Below are 8016 nucleotides of genomic sequence, written 5' to 3' on the forward strand. Positions count from 1 at the left end.
ATTTAATTTTTATTAAAAGTTGTATATGTTCGTTGTTAATAATACAAATCATTTTATCAAAAATTTTAAATTTCTATGATATTATCTGTCATTCTCAATTTAAATTTTAATTAATTATTGACCAAATATAAATATTATAACTTTTAAAAAAATATTTTTTAAAAGCTAGCTTTTATAAGCTATTTTTAAAAAGTAAAAACTTTATCAAACTAAACCTAAAAAAAATACAAATATTATCCATATATAAATCATTTCTCCATACAAGTCATTTTAGCCTAATTCACCTCATGTGCCTCTTAATTTAACTAAATTTTCGATCTAACACGTGAATATATAACTGCCTTTTTCAAAAGGATTTTATTTCCTTTTTCGAATTTCGTCAGCATTTTCTGCATTCTTTGTGTTTTTTTTCTTCATTTTTGTGTGTTCTCTCTTCATTCTCTTTTGTCGTTTTCGTGCGTTCTCTTTCTTCGTTTTTCTTGATTTTCTTTGTTCTCTGTGTTCGTTTTTGAAATCAATGTCTGAAATCGTTTTGAAGATAATGAATAATTTAAGTTCAGATTGTCAACTGAACCAGAGCGAAGTGGATTATTGTTTTGAATCCAATGAAGTGGCTGAGGTGTGGTTCAATTCTAGTTAATATTTTCATTAGTAGTTTATGATTATGTAGGTAAATAATATTGTGAAAATTGCTTGTGAAAATTACTATTCATTATTGATTGTTTGAATTGAATGTAATGTAAGAGTTCTAATGAAGTTGCTGCATTGTATATCAGAACTATTTTGGTGTATTGTGAGGGATTTTTCGGTATATTTACAGGTTCACATATTTTCAATTGAACAAGGGTGAATTGTATTATTGTTTTGAATTGAATTAAGTAGTGAGGTGTGGTTTGAATCTAGATAATGTAGTTTGTTTGTAGTTTATGATTCTATAACGTGGTTTTGAATCGAATCAAATAGCGAGGTGTGGTTTGAATCTAAATAATGTAGTTCATTTTAGTTTCTGTTTAACGATGAGTTCTGAATCTGATTTTATTATTTTTTATGATAAGTTTCGGTGTAGGCTAGCTTTTAACACTGTGTATTATGGACTATTTTTGGCGTATTTTACAGTTTCTCTGCGATGTTGATTAGTAGTTTGTTCCGAAGATTGGAATGACTTTTAACACGTTTGAAGATGCTGCCAAATTCTATAAAGATTATTCGAAAGTTGCAGGTTTTCCTACAAGAGTTCGGAACACAAATAAGAAAGGAAATGAAATTAAGAACCAATTGATTACATGTAGCAGAGAGGAAAAATAGAAATTGAAAATATCTCCAACTGAGAAGACAAATCCCTCAGCCAGATTAAATTGGCTTACAAGAATTTATATACACATATTGAAGGACATTAGTGTTTGGATCGTTTCGAATGTTGTATTGCATCATTCACATCCCTGCCGTGCAAATCAAGCAGAGATGCTTAAACAGCACAGTTAACTAAGCATGTCCGTTCGACGTACAATAGAGAATAACGAGAAGGCAGAATCAAACCAAGCAAAATATACCAATCATTTGTTGCAACAGCGGGGGATCATCGTGAGTTAAGTTTTATCGAAAAAGATGTGAGAAATTACATCACAAGAAAAGTGCGGAATGTTTCAGAACTAGAGGATGCAAGAGAATTTGAGAAATACTTATTAAGAATAAAAGAGAAGAATCATAATTTCTTTTTCGAGCTTGAACTCGAGGTTGATCAGTCGATTAAGATTGCTTTTTGGGCGGACGCAAGAAGCAGGGCTGCCTGTGAATATTTTGGAGATGTTATTTCATTCGATACCACTTACAAACAGGTAATATGTTGTTCTGGTTTATGTGTATTTGGACCCGTTTTCGGTGTAAAGAGATATTATTTTTGTGGATTTAACGATTTTGTTTCTGTTTCGTCATATTCAAGTATAATCTGGTTTTTGGTTCTTTTGTCCAGATGAATCACCACGATCAGTCGACACTTCTGGGATGTGTTTTGATGAAAAACGAGGATATTCAAACATTCAAATGGTTATTTGAATGTTGGCTTCATTGCATGGGAGGAAATGCTTCAAAAGGCATTCTTACCGATCAATGTGAATCGATGCAGAGGACTATTGAGGCTTGTATGCCCACAACAATTCACTGGTGGTGTACTTGGCACATTATGAAGAAGATTCCAAGTAAATTAAATAGCTACAAGAGACACGAAGAAATTGAACACGAGATGAGTCATGTTGTTTGGAACTCTCTTACAAAAGAATCATTTGATAGGAATTATAATGATTTTTTGATGAAGTATGGTCTTGGGGACAACAAGTGACTTTCAGGTAATGTTGTTTTTTATTAGGATTAAGTGATATTGTTAATTTCAGTATGTTGTTAATTGTAGCAGAGGTGTAAAATGCATGTTTTTTGGTGTATGTCAATTCTGATTTAGGTGTTTTTGCAGAGCTTTTCGAAGACCATCATTTATGGATTCTAGTTTATCTCGATCACCACTTCTGGTCCGGGATGAGAAGCACACAAAGAAGTGAAAGCATGCATGCTTTTTTTTACATGACATAATATTAGTTCAAAAAGAATAGATTACAAAGAATAGATTACATGACATAATATACACCAAAAAATCAACCATACACCTCTATTATTACATGACATAATATTAGTTCAAAAGAATAGATTACAAAGAATGTAAGTCTAACAGTTTGTATAATCGGTTACAAGATGTATTCAAGCCAAGGGCAACTCCTATATTTTCCGGATTGATGGTCAATACACCGTACTGGGTGTCCAATTTATTTGTTATCACATTAAAGGAATATACCAACTCCATCAAGAGTTTATGCGGTACATTCATTGGAGGGATGTGCATCAAACCATCAAATTCCAATTCCTGGATGATGGCCTTCTTTTCTTCGCTCATGTTTTGGAACTTTTCATTCAGGAGTCTTGTCGAGCATCTCAAATCACGAGTTTTCTGTAAACAAATGAAACGACGATCATTTAAATAAGTTATATTTATACAAGAAAAACTTTAGTTGGTCTAAGATATATGTTCTTACATTGTATTTTGGTGCAGCAGGGTTCTTGCTTATCATTTTTACTGTAAGGAATAAAAAACATGGTTAATAGATAACCACATCACCATTTACAGTCAAATTCGTTTGATATACACCGAAATACCAGCCATATACATCTCTATTATTTTTTTAGATTACATGACATAATATGAGTTCAAAATGATATTCAAGTTAACCAAACATACATAAAATGACACCAGAAGCACAAGGACAATATTCTGTTTCTAGTTACAGTAGGTAAAGGACAACATCACCATTTACAGTCGAATTCGCTTGATATACACCGAAATACTAGCCATATACATCTGTATTATTTTTTAGATTACATGACATAATATGAGTTCAAAATGATATTCAAGTCAACCAAACATGTATAAAATGACACCAGAAGTACAATGACACTATTTTGTATCTAGTTACACTAGGGATAGGACAACATTACTAGTTACAATCGAATTCACTTGATATACACTGAAATACCATCCATATACACCTCTATTATTTTGTTGATTACATGACATAATATGAGTTTAAAAAGATATTCAAGTCAACCAAACATGCATAAAATGACACAAGAAGCACAAGGACAATATTCAAGAACAACAACACCAGTTATAGTCGAATTTACTTGAAATACAGCGAAAGTTTCTATTTATAGAAACTCAGTTCTAAACATGCAAACATTCACAAAACACATGAAAATATACGTTAAACTATACGTCAAACATTATGTAAAATGGTTGTCACCGACTGAACAGTATGATGAGAACAGTAATATCTATTTTAAACCAAGAACACATAATGAATCTACTTAATAAATCGAAATACAACTATATAGTGTTTTGCGTTCGAAATGAGAAAGAGAAAAGTGAAAAACCTCGACGATTAGTGAAACAGTACCTTGAATAGTATTTCTTCTTTTGTTTGTGTATTTTTTGATGGAGATTTTGAAGTTTTCTTGTTGATTTTCTTGAGTTTTGGCGACGATTTTGACAATTTATTGAGAGATTTTGAGCGTCGTTTGAATCTTGAGAGTTGACATTTTGATCGAGGAAGAAGAAGAACTGTCTTTCATAATCATGAGTGAGCGCGCTATTGAAACGGTCGAGTGAGCGCGTGTTTATCACGCTCGTATATGTGAACGTTGTTTTTGTTGGACTTGGCCCAACATGTATAACTTGTACGGTTGAGTGAGCGCGTGTTTATCACGCTCGTATATGTGACCGTTGTTTTTGTTGGACTTGGCCCAACTTGTAAGCCAAAAGACTTGTATGTGTAGTAGACCTGTATTTATAAATAAACTAATCAGTTGACCAATTCACTGAGTCACTTATGCTTTTTGTAGAATAAATGATCATTTGTATTCATGAAAGATCCAAATCATGACAAATGTACCCATGGAAGAAGGAAACTCACCTTATAACCATGGAAAATAGCCTCCGTATGGCAGAAGTACCTTGACGTTGGTTACACACTCGGTCCGTTAGTATCCGAACCTACGTGGCAACAAAATCCTTCCAAACCTATCTACGTGTAACCCAATATTTTTTTGTTAAGAAATGGGGAAAAACACTCTCTGTGCCCTATCAGAGCTCCGTTGCCACCGCCACTGCCATCCCGAATTGGAGAATAAGACCAGAGCACCTCCATTCCACGACAGAGACATTTTCCCAATTTAATCAAGTCGTTGCTTCACTACTCGTAGGCCGCCTTCGTCACATCTTGCCCTCCACTGCCCGCATGTAGCCCACCATCGTTGAAATCATCTTGCCGTCCACTACCCATAGCCCACCATCGTTGTAAGCATCTCATCGTCCACTACCCATAGCCGACCATTATCGCTCCACAAAGAACAGAGGTATGTCATTACTAGTTTTTCCATCTTAGAATGTTTCTGAGAATTTGTCGGATATTCTGATTATGTTCTATGGGCTTGAGAAATGTTTTTATAATTTTTGGGTTAGGGTTAGATTTTCAGTTGCTATGTTGTTATCCGTAATTACATGGGATGGTACCTTAGATTATACTGTATTGCTTGCTAGGATGACCACTGTCCATATTACTTTTTGTATTAATCATGGTCTCATAGAGGAAGATTTGAGCGAGGTCCATGTGGAAAGCTTGTGTATGTTGGTAGGGAAGTAACAAAAATTGAGAGAGTTAATGTGGATACCCTCAATGGATTTTTCATAAATGATTTTCTGAAGGACATTGGGTATACATCTATTATTGATTTTTATTGGATAGAACCTAGTAAGGAGATTGATAATAGGATGAAATTGTTAAGGGTTGATATGGACATAATTAAGCTGTATGAGGCTGCTATGAAGAATGGTAACATAATTCACTCATACACAGAACACCCTGTAAATGATCTTATTATGATTGAAGAGAATATTACTCCAACAAAGATGAGAATGAAGACTTGCGATAAGAGAAATCTAACTCCAAAGAAGACTCCAAGAAGAAGATTTATAGTTGTTAATGATGACGATGATGATGCTGAAATAGTGGGTCATGTATAATTTTTTATGGAGGTCCATGGTAGGGGTGAGGCTCAGAATAGAAAGAGGCCTATGAAGCAAACAACCAGGTTAAAGTTGAGGCCCAAAAAGAGGATGGGGTTAATGTGGCCCAACAAAGATCTCCAGCAAAACAGATGTCTGAGTCTCTCATAACACCTGTGCAACCAGATGAGCCACCTTCCAATTAATCACAGCCTTCACAACATTGCATTGAGCAAGAGCAGCAACCAATACATACTGCTGGTTCAACATCTCCAAGTGTAATTTTTGTCTCAGTATCCAGTGAGAATGAAGCTCAAGCAGCTGAACAAGTAACCCAATACATTCTACAACCATATAGAAATCCGCTTTCATAATCAAATCCTAAATCATACCCAATCCTATCCTCTGATGCTAATAGTACTCCTCAGAACAACCAGACCACCCCAGATGAGCAGGCTGAGGGAAGGCCTAAGTTGAGCAAGAGAAGATTAGCAAAGAGGCCTCCCTCAACTTGACAATCTTTCATACCCAATCCTGATCCTAACAACCCTCCATCCATCTATGTCCCTGTTGACGTGGAAGAATTTTCGGATGAAAAATGCTAGATATCATTGTTATGAATTAGAAGAATTGAGAAGCATAGCAAGTGATGAAGATGCTGATCAGCCTCTAGTCTTTCCTAGAAGCAATGCTGATGCTCCTGTTATCCAAGTTCGGTTGGAGTTGGGGATGGAGTTTGAAATACTCAGCCATTTCAAAAAGGTAGTTCGAAAGTTTAACATCAACATTGGAATGAGCATATTATTCCCTCGATGTGATTCAACCAGAAGCAAGGCAATCTGCTATGATAAAGAATGCCCATGGCAAATATACTGTGCTAAGAAGTCCTTTCCCCTGAGTTATCAGGTCAAGACGTTTGTCAATGAACACACCTGCAGCAAAAAACAACCATTGTAAGTCAGCTGATAAAAAATGGGTTGTAGATGAATTAGGAGAGAATAAGAGTCCAACCAAATCTAACAGTGAAAGAGGCTGACCAATTCTTCAAAAATGAGTATGATGTGCTGATTAATAAAAGAAAAATCTACAGATTGATGGGAAAAGAAAAGGAGAGGATAGAGGATTTTGAGATTGCTCAATATGCTAGGCTCCGTGATTAGCGAATGAGATACTAAAGACTAACCTGGGGTCCACAGTGAGGATACACACTAATCCACAGCTTGATTCAAACCCTCTATTTCTCAAAACTTGTGTATGTTTTGATGCTTGTAAAAAGGAATTTCTTGGAGGATGTAGACCATTTATAGGGTTAGATGAGACTTTTCTCAGAGGGTACTTCGGGGGTCAACTGCTTACAGCCATAGGACAAGATGCAAATAACCATATATATCCTATTGCTTATGCCATTGTTGAATCCGAGAACAAAGCCAGCTGGAAATGATTTTTAGAGATAGTGGAAGAGGACCTTGGAGATTTTAGAGCAAGCGGGTTTAACTTCATGTCAGATATGTAAAAGGTACCTATTATATTTAATGATTTTAGTGAGTTAATATATTCTGGATATTGATATGGATTCTATGTATATTTGCATGATTAGTGAGTCCTGTTAGTGACATGCTCTGTTAGCGATTAGGGAACCATGTTAGTGACTAGTGATAAATGAATGTTGTTCTTAAATTGGTTTGTTAGTGATTATTTTGAGTTGGGAACCCTGTTAGTGATTAGTGATTAGTGAATTTTGTTCAAGAATTGGTTTGTTAGTGATTATTTTGAGTTGGTTTGTTAGTGAATGTTGTTTTATTCTTGAATTGGTTTGTTTGTGATTATTTTGATCTGTTAATGATTAGGGAACACTGTTTTTGAGTTACTTGCATAGTGGTTATTTTTCATCTGTTGGTGATTGGTGATATAAGTTAGTATAAATAGAGATTTCATATAAAACTAAAAGAATAAAATATTATTACATGGTATAATTAATTGAGTCATTTAAAATTGTACTATTTTAAATTTTGAAATAAAGTTAATTTGCTTAAGTGACAATTGACAACTGTTCTTGAAAGGAATGTCTTGAGATAGTCATAGCAACAATGTATGAATTTTTGTGTTTGCATCAAGATCATATAATCACATGAATTTATAGGAATTCTCAAGCGATTAATACTTCTTTCATGACAATCCCCAAGATTTTAATGTTGCCATGGAAAGGCTTAAAAAAGTCAATGCTCGGACTTGGAAATACCTAGACAAGATTAAACCCAAGCAATGGAGTAGATCCCATTTCAGTGAATATCCAAAGGTAGACAACTACACGAATAATAATTGTGAGGTGTTTAATGGGAAGATTAAGAAGATGAGAGGAAAATCCATCATCACCATGCTTGAAGAAGTTAGATGCTATGTCATAAGGGAGAAGA

The 8016-nt window shown here is 34.6% G+C and overlaps 1 long non-coding RNA gene across 1 annotated transcript in view; it reads left to right on the forward strand.

Annotated features, from left to right (window-relative positions):
• The window catches only part of LOC110263023, an 8890-nt gene extending 4875 nt beyond the window's left edge, over window positions 1-4015 (forward strand). Inside the window, exon 3 of the long non-coding RNA XR_002348030.1 lies at window positions 4005-4015. This is a non-coding gene — a long non-coding RNA (uncharacterized LOC110263023). The remainder of the gene's footprint in view (window positions 1-4004) is intronic.

The sequence above is a fragment of the Arachis ipaensis genome, chromosome B05 (assembly GCF_000816755.2).
Source record: "Arachis ipaensis cultivar K30076 chromosome B05, Araip1.1, whole genome shotgun sequence".
Taxonomy (NCBI): Eukaryota; Viridiplantae; Streptophyta; class Magnoliopsida; order Fabales; family Fabaceae; genus Arachis; species Arachis ipaensis.